The 13,598-nt window shown below is 41.6% G+C and overlaps 1 long non-coding RNA gene across 1 annotated transcript; it reads left to right on the top strand.

Annotated features, from left to right (window-relative positions):
* The first annotated feature begins 442 nt into the window (after positions 1-442).
* Positions 443-13,186, top strand: LOC128656486 (uncharacterized). Its single transcript, XR_008402016.1, has 2 exons — positions 443-1,211; positions 7,508-13,186. It is a non-coding gene; the product is annotated as an uncharacterized LOC128656486 (long non-coding RNA).
* Positions 13,187-13,598: the final 412 nt, after the last annotated feature.

The raw sequence follows: 13,598 nt of genomic DNA, 5'->3' as shown, positions 1-13,598 counted from the left end.
TCACCTCCAGGTGCCATAAACACCTTCTCTGACCCCGTGCCCATACCCTAAGGACAAACCTGTCAGCTTTAAGGTTCTGCAATGAGGAAGCAGCTGTGACCTGGTGGAGACAATGAGCAGGGCCCCACACCCTCTCAGTACAAAACTTACACAAAATAGGAAACTCTCAGAATCTTTTCCTTAAAATATGCAAAACAGCACTGCAGCAACGCCGTGCTATCCGGGCAGGTAACTCCCTGGGGGCGGGGCTAGCTGTGTTTATGCGGATCCTTATACATTGGTTACCCTTGGCGAGTACGTGTGGTAGGTGAGTGGCCGTGACTGCTTTACTACCCCCAGGTTAATGATGGGGCTCAGAATGGGTAGATACCCCAAGCTGGTGGTGACCCTCGTGTTCAGGTGCTATATCCTTCCGAGGTGAGTTCTGGTTGCAGGGCTAAGAATAAGAGAACCTCCTTGTGCTTTGCATTCCCAAGTTAGTGATAGGGGAGGGTTTAGGGTGAAAAGACCTCCCAGATGGGTGGCTACATGGTGACATAAATGTATCTCTTCCAACTGACTGGGCGGATCCAGGTGCTTTACCTTCCCAGGTGAGTAGCTGTGGGTGGGGTCATTTCCCAGGTTGCCTCCCCTGTTGACCAGCAGATCCTCTGCCAGAGCTAGTTTGGAGCTGACCATCATGGGCAAGCATCGGTTGTTGGCTCGCTGTCCGGTCCTGTTTCTCCTAGCTATTGCCTTTGACATAGGAGGGCTCAGCCTGATCCTGGTCGGTGTCTTTGTGAACTTGGAGAAGGACGGCAGGAGCTTCGGGGAGTTTCTGATCTTCAGCGGTGGAATTCTGGTGTTCTTCAGCCTTCTGTGGTGGCTGGCATGGTATTCATTTAACCTAGAGGTATCTATGGAGGAGTTGCTGATGGACCTGCCCGCTGAGCCCAAGAAGAGCAGCTTGGTGCAGTTAGCTAGGAAGTTCTCCGAGAGGTTCTCCAAGAGGGGTAGGAGGAAAGTTTTAACTATGGAGACCCACAGTACCGCAAATCAGTCAGGGGTACCCGAAATCGGAAGTCCAGCTATTTTCATAAACGGGGGCTTTAACACCCAGAATCTGAAGGACAAACACTTGGAGATGAACCCTTTGCCTAGTCCGGACACCCAGCTGGTGGTTTGTGTTCAGGAGATGGAGGAGAGGCTGGTCTGAGGGCTCTGAGTACCCGGTGAGTCATTTCTGTGCCATTCAGTTGTAGACACTATACACATCCACCAACATGAGGAACCCCCATCTGAAATACAAGGCTGCCCCAGTCCCATAATTATGACAGATTTTGTCCCCCACCTCCTCTGGGTTGCAATAAAATATCCCCTATGATGTGCTCCTTAGATGTAAATTACAGAGGGGCTAATAGGGAGTAACTTAAAACAGTAGTTCTGATTGTAGGTGTGAGAAGCCCAATAACAGCACCCCCCATTACACTGCAATAGATATTAGTGCATTTTATTATTGCATATTATTATGTTTAACCCCCTGCAGTGGGGTCACTATACAGTTTTTTTTTTTAATAGACAGGAAACCCAGATGTCTTGTTTTATGATTCAGAGGTAGAACATACAATCTTAAACAACTTTCCAATTTACTTCTATTAACTAATTTGCTGCATTTTCTTGGTACCGTTTTTTTTTTTTTTTTTTTAAATTATACCTATAGAGTGAAGAGCCACAATGCGCTGATGATTGGTGGCTTCACATATATGCCTTTTGTCATTGGCTTGCTCATTGTGTTCAGCTAGCTCCCAGTTATGGTTGCCATCTCAGCCATGTTTTCTTGGACACTAATGAGTTACACATGCTTCAGGGTAAGCAAGGAGGAACATATAGTGCATTGCTGCTCCTTATTACATTGTGTGATCTATCTCCATCCTGAAAGAGAGATTACTGGTTTCAGAGCAGCAATGCACTACTGGGAGCTAGCTTTACACATGAAATCAGCCAATGTCTAGAGACGTGTATGTAGCCACCAATCAGCAGCTTGCTACCAGTAGTGCACTGCTACCTACCTGGGTATGCTTTCAAACAAAGGCAAATGAAGAACAATTGATAATAGAATTGCATGCTCTGTCCTAACCATGAAAGTACAATTTGCATTTAAACCTATAACCTTTTCCTGTGGCTGTCTATGCAGAACCCCTCAGCCTTCCAGAGACAGATCAGGGAGGGTTCAATGTGATTACCCCAGATCAATTTGTGTAATCTATTTCAGGATTTCTTCCAGCTGAGCTGATCACAGCCAATTGCACATTTGTAATGGTTTAATCAGCAGAAAGGTCTTTTACTTCTGACAGATAAATATTAATAGTATTTCCTGTTTAACTAAACCAGAGGTGGTAGAATTCTAAAGAGTTTTTTTAATTAATAGAAGTTAACTAAATCATAAAAGTGTGTGTTTTTGCTTTTTTTTTTTTTTTTTGTTTGTTTTATTTTTTACTCTTAAAGAAGTAGCTACATTATATTGAGGAGGACAATATGCTGAATGGATTTAGGAACCAGAAGATCCAGTTTTTCTTTAGTTCCTGTTTGTATTTACTTAAAACAGAATATTTCTGCACAAAGCTTGTTGGTAAATGACACTGGCAAATCAGGTTCTACCGCTCAGTGAATGAAACAAAATAACAGGGGTGGGACGTTGTTAATTGCACGCAAGTTGTGCCCCTCCCAGCCAGTGACAACCAGAAGGACTAACAAATAGTGTTTACAGTTAAAGGGAAATTAAACCATTATATTTTTCCCCCATTCCTAATTAAGATAGAAAGTTCTTCCCCCCCCCCTTTTTTTTTTTTTTTTTTAAAAAGCACCTAATATTATCTGATTTGCATAATACTCTTGGTATCCAATGCACTACTGGGAGCTTGACATATGTGCGGCCACCAATCGGCAGCTTCTACACCTACCTAGGTAAACTTTTGAACTCTGAGAACAAAACCAATTAAATAATAGAAATAAATTGGAAAATTATTTAAAATTGCTGCTCAATATGAACCACTAAGCAAAAAAAATGGTGTTCCATGTCCCCTTTTTTTATTTTGCAGATATATATTAGTATGTACAGCCTTTTTTCTTATTGGCGCATTAAACTGTGAGTTTGTAAACTGTCCCTGTGCTATAAAATGTCTAGCTGGAGTTAGAAATCTGCTTTGTCAGTCAAATCTGTAGCTCATATATACATTTTTATACAAAATGTATCTGTGCTGGTGTTCTAAAATTCTCCAGGACCTCATAAGAATGCTGAACTGCATCACTTCTGGTGACACCGCTCTGCATTACACTGAGTGAGCCTTCAGCACGGCAGCCAGATGTGTTACTAGGTGCATGGCATTGAGTGTGCCTTCAGCGCGGCAGCCAGAAGCCTTACTAGGTGCATGGTACTGAGTGAGCCTTTAGCGTGGCAGCCAGAAGCGTTACTAGGTGCATGGCATTGAGTGAGCCTTCAGCGCGGCAGCCAGAAGCCTTACTAGGTGCATGGCACTGAGTGAGCCTTCAGCGCGGCAGCCAGAAGCGTTACTAGGTGCATGGCACTGAGTGAGTCTTCAGCACGGCAGCCAGATGTGTTACTAGGTGCATGGTACTGAGTGAGCCTTTAGCGTGGCAGCCAGAAGCCTTACTAGGTGCATGGCACTGAGTGAGCCCTCAACGCGGCAGCCAGAAGCCTTACTAGGTGCATGGCACTGAGTGAGCCTTCAGCGCGGCAGCCAGAAGCCTTACTAGGTGCATGGCACTGAGTGAGCCTTCAGCGCGGCAGCCAGAAGCGTTACTGGGTGCATGGCACTGAGTGAGCCTTCAGCACGGCAGCCAGATGTGTTACTAGGTGCATGGCATTGAGTGAGCCTTCAGCACGGCAGCCAGATGTGTTACAAGGTGCATGGCACTGAGTGAGCCTTCAGCGCGGCAGCCAGAAGCGTTACTAGGTGCATGGCACTGAGTGAGCCTTTAGCGTGGCAGCCAGAAGCCTTACTAGGTGCATGGCACTGAGTGAGCCTTCAGCGCGGCAGCCAGAAGCGTTACTAGGTGCATGGCACTGAGTGAGCCTTCAGCGCGGCAGCCAGAAGCGTTACTAGGTGCATGGCACTGAGTGAGCCTTCAGCGCGGCAGCCAGAAGCGTTACTGGGTGCATGGCACTGAGTGAGCCCTCAGCGCGGCAGCCAGCAGCGTTACTGGGTGCATGGCACTGAGTGAGCCCTCAGCGCGGCAGCCAGCAGCGTTACTGGGTGCATGGCACTGAGTGAGCCCTCAGCGCGGCAGCCAGCAGCGTTACTAGGTGCATGGCACTGAGTGAGCCCTCAGCGCGGCAGCCAGAAGCGTTACTAGGTGCATGGCACTGAGTGAGCCCTCAGCGCGGCAGCCAGAAGCGTTACTAGGTGCATGGCACTGAGTGAGCCCTCAGCGCGGCAGCCAGAAGCGTTACTAGGTGCATGGCACTGAGTGAGCCCTCAGCGTGGCAGCCAGAAGCGTTATTAGGTGCATGGCACTGAGTGAGCCTTCAGCGCGGCAGCCAGAAGCGTTACTAGGTGCATGGCACTGAGTGAGCCTTCAGCGCGGCAGCCAGAAGCGTTACTAGGTGCATGGCACTGAGTGAGCCTTCAGCGCGGCAGCCAGAAGCGTTACTAGGTGCATGGCACTGAGTGAGCCAGAAGCGTTACTAGGTGCATGGCACTGAGTGAGCCAGAAGCGTTACTAGGTGCATGGCACTGAGTGAGCCAGAAGCGTTACTAGGTGCATGGCACTGAGTGAGCCTTCAGCGCGGCAGCCAGATGCATTACTAGGTGCATGGCACTGAGTGAGCCCTCAGCGTGGCAGCCAGAAGCGTTACTAGGTGCATGGCACTGAGTGAGCCCTCAGCGTGGCAGCCAGAAGCGTTACTAGGTGCATGGCACTGAGTGAGCCTTTAGCGTGGCAGCCAGATGCATTACTAGGTGCATGGCACTGAGTGAGCCCTCAGCGTGGCAGCCAGAAGCGTTACTAGGTGCATGGCACTGAGTGAGCCCTCAGCATGGCAGCCAGAAGCGTTACTAGGTGCATGGCACTGAGTGAGCCAGAAGCGTTACTAGGTGCATGGCACTGAGTGAGCCTTCAGCGCGGCAGCCAGATGCATTACTAGGTGCATGGCACTGAGTGAGCCCTCAGCGTGGCAGCCAGAAGCGTTATTAGGTGCATGGCACTGAGTGAGCCTTCAGCGCGGCAGCCAGAAGCGTTACTAGGTGCATGGCACTGACTGAGCCAGAAGCGTTACTAGGTGCATGGCACTGAGTGAGCCTTCAGCGCGGCAGCTAGAAGCGTTACTAGGTGCATGGCACTGAGTGAGCCTTCAGCGTGGCAGCCAGAAGTGTTACTAGGTGCATGGCACTGACTGAGATTTCAGCACAGTTAGTGCCTGATTGACCTGCTGGGATACCAGGAGTTTTCCCGTAGAGCCACATCCTTTTGGCAGGGAGATCACGTAGCGAGCCTTGTGTGCATGCGTAGCACGTTTATTCGTTACGTTGTAGTGTGGGTGTGTGGTTTTGTTTGGTTTTTTTTTTTTAAACCTAATATTTGTGTTGCAGTTGGGGTACTAATGGCAATTATATGTGTGTAGGGTGCTCGCTACATGAAGATTTAGAAACGCTGACTTAAAGAACACTCAAGTCAAAATTTCACTTTCATGATTCAGATACAGCAGCAATTTAAAACATCTTTCCTATTTACGTCCATTAACAAAATTTGTCTTTTTATATTTACTATTTTTTTTTTTTTTTTTTTTGGTTACCAGCTCCTACTGAGCATGTGCAGGAATTCACAGAATATACGTATATGCATTTGTGATTGGCTGATGGCTGTCACATGATACAGGAGGAAGAGAAATAGACATAACTTTGAAAATGATCAGAAAAAATCTACTCGTGTGAAGTTCAGACTAAGGGGTAGATTTACCAATCAGCAGATGCTGCTTCTTCCGGCTCGCCTGAAACAGAAGTTGAAGCAGCGGTCGTAAAAACCTTTTAGGTGGCGGACTGAAATAATCCTGATCTGATGATTGGCTGCCAGTGTGCAGGGGGCAGCATTGCCCAAGCATTTTACCAGAATCCTGTCTGCTTGACCTATGGTAAATCTACCCCTAAGTGCTATTGCATTGTCTTTTTATCATGTGTTTGTTGATTATGCAAATCTGCTGTATTTAGTGCTCCTTTAAACAATGTTTAATGGACTCTGGAAGTTTCTTGAGCTGTCTTTGCATCGAGGGGTTAATTCCTATTATACTCAAATAACTTGTTTCTTGGTGGAAATGTCCCCTTGACAGCAGCTGTAATATTGCTATGGAAAAGCCATCTTTCCCATCCACCAAAGCTTTTCTGTAACAATACTGCAGTGATTAAATGTTCAGTATAGGTGGTTCTTATAACTAGGAAAATCAGGTATTTCAAAAGACAAATAATAGCCACAAAATTGATTATTGGAAACACATTAAAAGGGAAGTAATGGTTACAGTAAACTGTCCTCCCCTTTTTTTTTTAACCGTATTCCCAAAATGGCAAACCTTAACTTGTGGCTACGTTTGTTGATATTTGCACCTGCAGTGATCATATCCTCTCAGTAAACCAGTGGCAGTGGGACAGCATAGCCTCTCGGTAAACCAGTGGCAGTGGGACAGCATAGCCTCTCGGTAAACCAGTGGCAGTGGGACAGCATAGCCTCTCGGTAAACCAGTGGCAGTGGGACAGCATAGCCTCTCGGTAAACCAGTGGCAGTGGGACAGCATAGCCTCTCGGTAAACCAGTGGCAGTGGGACAGCATAGCCTCTCGGTAAAAAACAATGGAAGCTGCCATTTTGTAACTTAGGTTACCTTCTCTGCTGTGGCCAATTAGGGACAGCTATATTCCACACAGCCATTGGCTGCACACTCTAGTGACCTATTTATAACAGTGTTTTGCACTTCCATGTCTAACAGGAACTGAAATTATCAGAATGGAATTACAGGAAAGGGGGACAAAATAAATAAAGTATATTGCAGACATTTTATATAAATATTTTATATTGCCATCTGAAAGTGTTTAATGTCCATTTAAAGGGATATTAAACCCACATATTTTAATAAATAAATAAATCCGAGCATGCTATTTTAAGCCACTTTCTAATTTACTCCTATTATCAATTTTTTTCTTCATTCTCTTGGTATCTTTATTTGAAAAAGCAGGAATGTAAGCTTAGAAGCTGGGCAATTTTTGGTGTTCAGCACCTTGGTAGTGCTTGTTGATTGGTGACTATGTTGCATGCTGTATCTAAATCATGAATGAACAAATGTGGGGTTTGTATCCCTTTAAGCACACAATGTTTATCCACATTAGAACAAGCTGTGATTATTTAAATTGTGTATGAAAATTTTGTTGAAAAACCCAGTTTAAATTTTTACTAAATTGAAATGTTTGTGTTTTCCCTCCACTTACAGAAGCTTTTCACTAACCTGAGTCATGTCTGTTTTATTAGGTGTAAAGAATGTTTACATGGCAAGACGACCACACGTGGATCACGTGCAACTTCAGCTCATCACCGAAACTCCAGCGCAGATTTTTATGGCTTTACTTGAACACAATCATTTCATCCTGTGATCCAAAATCTTCTCCTCCAGATCTGGGTTTATAATGTTACATGCCGGATATGTCCCATTGTCTTATTTCAGTGGTTACTTTTGTGTGTTTTTTTGTGTGTTTTTTTTACCTTTCAACTGAAATATATCTTGGATCTTTTTTGACTTTATTTTGCACAAAATGAAAGATCTTCACAACCTGTTACTAAAGACCTTGTTTGCATCTTTATAGCTAACCGTTACCTGCACACGGTATATAAGGTGCTAAGTTTCTCTTTGTCATGAGAAACGGTTTATGAACATTATTTCACTTAGTATCTATAGTGACCAATACCAAGGAGAGATCTTTTTGTATTGCATCTGAAAGACTTAGCAGCACTTTGCGTTGTTTTACTATTTTTGTTTTATATTTATAAATACATCTGGGAAATAGCAGCAGGTTTTTTTCACACTCAGAATGTAATAAATATTGGTGTATTTATGGAAGGTGCATCCCTTCAGGCAATGGAATTATCTTTTTATAGATATTTTATATTTTTTATTATGTGCGTTTATGTGAAGTATAGCAAATAAATATATTTCTCTCAGGGATCTTCTATTTAAAGGGTTTCTTTTGTCTTTGATACAGGTTTGAGTGATTATGGTGTTGAAACAAAATCTAAAATAGTTTGGTTTTTTTTTTTCCTCTAACCCCTTCCCGCCCTTAAGACGTTCTATGCCGTCCTAACTGCACTGGGTTTTAACGCCCTTAGGACGGCATAGAACGTCCTAGCCTTTGGTCTGTACTAAAGCCAAAATCGCTTCCCGAATGGGAACGTGGACTGGAGGGCGTGTCTAGCGTCATATTCACTCCCCCCAGACACAATCCCATCATTGAAATCACGCGATCGCGAGATTTCACTTTTTAACTTATTTCTTTACATTGGAACTTTGTTCTGATGTAGACAAATAAGTTCGGCCGGGAAGGGGTTAATAGACTTCTAACCCATTACAGGCCTGAGGCAAAAGTGCTTGTGCACTGCACTAAGCAGAGAGCATTGCAGGTTCTTTTTGTAAAATAGACTTATGCAATAAATAATGGCAGCAATTTGTATAGGTTCAGGAATGTGCATTCTGTATACCTCACTTATACAGCGGGTTAGGGACCAGAGCGCCGCTGTAAAGTGAAACAAGGCAGTTTTAGCTTTCAGTGTGTTTAAGACTTGTTTGCACTGACTTATATTAGAGGTGCAATAAGACTTGTTTGCTCTGACTTATATTAGAGGTGCGATAAGACTTGTTTGCACTGACTTATATTAGAGGTGCAATAAGACTTGTTTGCTCTGACTTATATTAGAGGTGCGATAAGACTTGTTTGCACTGACTTATATTAGAGGTGCAATAAGACTTGCTTGCATTGACTTATATTAGAGGTGCGATAAGACTTGCTTGCACTGACTTATATTAGAGGTGCGATAAGACTTGCTTGCACTGACTTATATTAGAGGTGCAATAAGACTTGTTTGCACTGACTTATATTAGAGGTGCAATAAGACTTGCTTGCACTGACTTATATTAGAGGTGCAATAAGACTTGTTTGCACTGACTTATATTAGAGGTGCAATAAGACTTTCTTGCATTGACTTATATTAGAGGTGCAATAAGACTTGCTTGCACTGACTTATATTAGAGGTGCAATAAGACTTGCTTGCACTGACTTATATTAGAGGTGCGATAAGACTTGTTTGCACTGACTTATATTAGAGGTGCAATAAGACTTGTTTGCACTGACTTATATTAGAGGTGCAATAAGACTTGTTTGCACTGACTTATATTAGAGGTGCAATAGCACTAAGTTTAGTTTACCACTAGCACATTACAGTATTCTATAAATGCTGTACCTGTAAAACCATTACTGGAGTACAATTTGCCAGACTATAGCACTGAGACACAGATCGCACTGTAATGCTGTGAACTGCGCCGAACAAAATGGTGCCAGTCACTTTTCTTGCACGATGAGTACAACACTATTTCAAAATCCTTGGAGGTTGAACGTCAGCTCCACAAAGCGATGTATTAGCGAAACGCTGTAAAGTGAGGCGCACCGGTATATTTTGGAGACTGTATTGTATGTAGCTGCCATATAGCGTGCGACACGTGCACTCTTGATCTTCAATTAGGGAACAAAACAAAGGACATTGTGATCATGTAATTAGAAACCTTCTTTTACTATTGCACTAGTTATCTGAACTATGAAAACTTTTAAAGGGACGTGAAGCCCATTATTTTTCTTTCATGATTCAGAATACAATTTTAAAAAAAGGTTTCCAACTCCTATTATCAAATGTGATTTTGTTCTCTTGTTCTTTGTTGAAAATAATATCTTGGTAGGCAGCGTGCACATGTCTGGAGCACTACATGACAGGAAATAGTTCTCTTGCTAAACTGCAGACACGTGCACGCTCCTGAGCTTAGCCTCCTGTTTTTCAACAAAGGATAGCAGGAAAACAAAGACTTTGATAATAGAAGTAAATTGGAAAGTTGATTAAAGATTGTTCCATTTGAATCGTGAAAGAAACATTTTTGCTTTTAGCTCCTTTTTTTTTTTTTTTTTTTTTTTTTTTTTTTATGTTGACATCCATGTCTCCTTAATGACTCAAATATAAACAAAGAACTGAGGGAGGAGAAATCCCCACCATAGAACACGGCAGTGCAGATTAAATTAAGGACTAGATTATGAGTGGAGCGTTATTTATCGGTCCTGCTCGTGTGTTAACCCTGCTAGAAGTAAGCTTTTTGCGCATGTCGGGAAGCACTCTTGTTAAAAGTAAATAGGTTTCGCTCGCACGCTGATCCAATGGGTGCAAAAGCTGAACTTCAAATATTGTTATAGCTTTAACGTATTCGCCATAGCAGTCAATGGAGCAAGATCGTGTTTTCTCAACTGCCCTAACCTGACACGAAAATATGAATATTTCACATTCCAATGATTTATACATAGCAGGATATGTTCTATTTATTTAAAACCAAATATTTCTATATCTGATGGTATTTTGGTAACGAGAATATGAGAGAGAAAACACACAGTTATACACTTTATTAAAAATAACTATTGCATAAACATGATTTTATATGTTTTCAGCTACTTGACTGCAAAGGCTCCAACGCACTTATATATGTCTACTTGTGTATTTATGTGTGTGTGTGTGAGTATACTGTGTGTGTGTGTATCTTTGTTTTAAAGCCCTTTGCCTGCGTTTTTTTTTTTTTTTAAATTCTAACACCTGAGATCTCATATCTTTGAGCCCTTAACTTATTTTTTGTTTACTACTTTATTAGACAGTGGTGCTATGAGTGTCACTGTACTTTGTAGTGTTTTGTGGAACTTTTTATTCAAGCATAAGTTAAACAGAGCTCTGAGGTTGTGCTATTCCAACACGCATTCAATTGCGTTCAAGTGATCGCCGTTACTTTTAACTTGTAATACACGCGCTACTTCCGATACGAGCAAACAGCTGTGATGATGTCTATCGCTTGCGCACAACTGTTAGTTCGCCACTTATCTGCCCCTAAGGCTGTATATAGATGTAAAAATCTTATTTAAAGAGTTTCTAGGTTCTCCCTGTCATAGCTGAAAGGAATAGCAAACGCCATTTTTATTTTTTTCATGATTCAGAAAGAGCAGCAATTTTAGGCAACTTTCTAATTTACTCATTTTATCAATTTTTACTTCATTTTCTTGCTATCTTTATTTGAAAATCAAGAATGTAAGCTTAGAAGTCAGCTCATTTTTGGTTCAGCACCTGGGTTGTGCTTGCTGATTGGTGGCTAAATATAGCCACCAATCAGCAAGCGCTATCCATGGTCTGAACCAAAAATAGTCTGGCTTCTTAGCTTCGATTTCTGCTTTTTTTAAATAAAGATAGAAAGAGAACGAAGAAAATTTGATAATAGGAGTAAATTAGAAAGTTGCTTAAAATTGCTGCTCTTTCTGAATGATGAAAGAAAACATTTGGGTTTACTATCCCTTTAATTTATAAAATCCTTAAAGGGATATTGTAGTCCAATATTTTTTTTTTTTTTTTCCCCCCTCCATCTAAAGTAAAATGCAAACATTGGGCCAGAATACAAATGGCGCACTAACTCTTGCGTGCGAGTGATAACAAGTTTATTGTGTCTGCGCAGTCGCAAGTAGCGCGCATATTATAAGTAAACGTGAATGCAATAGAATATAACACACATCGGGATAGCGCAACTTCAGAGTTCTGGTTTACTGTTACACTCAAAGTGTCGCAAAAGACATCAAAAATACATTTAAAAGTTACTCATAATGTAAACCAAAAAATTGCGTAAAAGTTTTATATTATAAGGGCTCAAAGATATGAGGCCTCAATGTTAGGGGAAAAAATGGCAGGCAAATGGCTTTAACATAGAGAGACCGATAGCGATGTATTGGAGCCGTTACACTCAAGTAGCTGTAAACCTGTAAAATTATATTTATGTAATATTCATTTTCAAAAAAGTATTTACTGAGAACATATTCCCCTATCAGAAGAACATTGGAATATGAAATGTTTAAAGTATTTTTAAATTAGATATTCCCGTGTGTTTTACTAAAATACCATCAGACATTTGTAGAAATATGGGTTGATGAATAAATAAAACATTCTATGTGAACAATGTAAAATATTCATATTTCTATGTCGGGTTAGCGCTTTTGAGAAAATGGGATCTGGTTTGCGCAAGTAGGTTGTTAGGTTTTTTTTTTCCCACTTTTCTTGCGCCATTGATTTCTATGTTCTATGGGGGAATGTGTCAATGCATTTGTGAAATTTGAAGGCCAGCATTTTGAACGCATCTATTTAGTGTTACTTTCAATAAAAGTATGAGCGCAACTTGACGGGTGCAAAAAGCTTACTCCTAGCAGAGTTTATAATAGAAGTAAATTAGAAGTATTTTTATTTTTTATAATGGTATCCTTTGTCTAAATAACCACAAAAAAATGTGGAGTTTTATATTTTTATATCCCTAAGTATATAAATTTTGTGTTTAGGTGGGGCTAGGAAAGGCAAAATTGGCTATTTGAAACATCCAAATAAAGGTAAAGGAAATATTTGTGAACACTTCAATACACTTCAGCATTTATAGATTATTCAAAACAAATTAAAATGATGGGGAGTTAAGGTACACTGTGTTTTTTTTTTTTTTTTTTTTTTTTTTTTTAATAATAATAATAATAATAATAAAAAAAAACTGAAGTATCCTATAGATGTTGGATATAACTTGGGACACTTTTACTTTGATGTTTGGGTTGGGGGTGATATCGCGTCTCATGAATATATGAAACTAATTGCTACAAATTACAGTTTTATCCATATCTCCTGTTTATTGCTGCCAAATACTGAGCTTTCCTCAGAACATGTAGTGATGTTATAGGAACCCACAGCATTAGACACTGAGGATGTTTCTCCTTTTCATATTCATTGTATATTATAATGTCTGACGTATTGTTCTGTTTTTATTACTTTATATATTTATATTGGGACAATTGTTTGTAAATGTTTTTGCTTGTTCTGTGAATAAAGGTTTCAGTAAAACCAGGTGTCGGTATTTAGCTTGTTGTGTAATGCAGCAAACATTTATTAGTGCTATTTAGTGACCTGGCATCTAAGTCTCATTTTTATCAGGATTTAAAAATTAATGTTTATTTAGATCTGATCCTGCAGCCCCTTCTGTTAGCCGCATACCCACATCAGACCTCAGATCAGACCCTTAACCCTGCAGCCCCTTCTGTTAGCCACATACCCACCTCAGATCTGACCCTGCAGCCCCTTCTGTTAGCCACATACCCACATCAGACCTCAGATCTGACCCTGCAGCCCCTTCTGTTAGCCACATACCCACATCAGACCTGAGATCAGACCCTGCAGCCCCTTCTGTTAGCCGCATACCCACATCAGACCTCAGATCAGACCCCTGACCCTGCAGCCCCTTCTGTTAGCCGCATACCCA

This window comes from Bombina bombina, chromosome 1 (genome assembly GCF_027579735.1).
Source record: "Bombina bombina isolate aBomBom1 chromosome 1, aBomBom1.pri, whole genome shotgun sequence".
In the NCBI taxonomy this organism is placed as follows: Eukaryota; Metazoa; Chordata; class Amphibia; order Anura; family Bombinatoridae; genus Bombina; species Bombina bombina.
Note: the sequence above shows the minus strand (reverse complement) of the source record. Positions and strands in the feature narration are given on the sequence as shown.